The sequence below is a fragment of the Octopus bimaculoides genome, chromosome 23, assembly GCF_001194135.2.
Source record: "Octopus bimaculoides isolate UCB-OBI-ISO-001 chromosome 23, ASM119413v2, whole genome shotgun sequence".
Classification (NCBI taxonomy): Eukaryota; Metazoa; Mollusca; class Cephalopoda; order Octopoda; family Octopodidae; genus Octopus; species Octopus bimaculoides.
The window spans coordinates 23,635,171-23,636,308 of NC_069003.1; the positions used below are offsets into that span (position 1 = coordinate 23,635,171).

Genomic DNA, 1,138 nt, shown 5'->3' on the forward strand with positions numbered 1-1,138 from the left:
ATGCACGCACACAAAGTACATATACACACAAAGTACATAACACACAAAGTACATACACACACAAAGTACATACACACACAAAGTACACACACACACACAAAGTACATACACACACAAAGTACATACACACACAGAAAGTACATACACACATATACACAATCTACATACACACACACAAAGTAGATGCACGCACACAAAGTACATATACACACAAAGTACATAACACACAAAGTACATACACACACAAAGTACATACACACACACACACAAAGTACATACACACGCACAAAGTACATACACACGCACAAAGTACATACACACATATACACAAACTACATACACACACACAAAGTAGATGCACGCACACAAAGTACATATACACACAAAGTACATAACACACAAAGTACACACACACACAAAGTACATACACACACACAAAGTACATACACACACACAAAGTACACACACACAAAGTACACACACACATATACACAAACTACATACACACACACACACAAAGTACAAATGGAAGTTACCTTTTCGTTGTATATATACACACAAAGTACATACACACACAAAGTACATACACATACACAAAGTACGTACACACACACAAACTACATACACACACACACACAAAGTACAGATGGAAGTTACCTTTACGTTGTATACGTCCCTGGTAAAGCCTGACCATTGGTGTTGAACGACTGTTTTCTCATATGGCGCTGCAGGTGTGCGCATCACCGCATCTGCACTTTCATACATGTATGTGCATATATATATATAGCGTCTCTGTGTGAGTTCGTTTGTGCGCGTGCATGCGCTTGTGTGTGTGTGTGCGTGTGTTATTGCGTATATATCGTGTCTATATCAGTATAAATGAATGCATATGTATGTATGTGTGTGTGTGTATGTGTGTATGTATGTATGTACGTATGTATGTATGTGTGTGTGTTGTGTATATGTGTGTGTGTGTGTGTGTGTGTGCGCGCACGCGTGCAGCTGAGATTCCCAACAATGATGAATTGCACTTAACGTGCACAAGGTGCTGCCAGCAGCTGCAAGCTAGGTGTATGCAAAGTGTCGTAAAGAACCGAGGTTATGTACTATCGGAATGCGAGGCTGGGCGTGGAAAGGT

The 1,138-nt window shown here is 40.2% G+C and overlaps 1 protein-coding gene across 2 annotated transcripts in view; it reads right to left on the bottom strand.

Annotated features, from left to right (window-relative positions):
* Positions 1 to 1,138, bottom strand: part of LOC106882909 (agrin) — a 38,804-nt gene that overhangs the window by 34,088 nt on the left and 3,578 nt on the right. The window contains exon 1 of one of the 2 annotated variants that reach the window (XM_052975905.1): positions 658 to 1,105. The exons of the other annotated variant lie outside the window; for it this stretch is intronic. The gene's annotated coding sequence lies outside the window, so the exon portion shown is untranslated. Of the gene's footprint in view, positions 1 to 657; positions 1,106 to 1,138 lie in introns of those variants that run through there. 2 annotated transcript variants of the gene reach the window in all.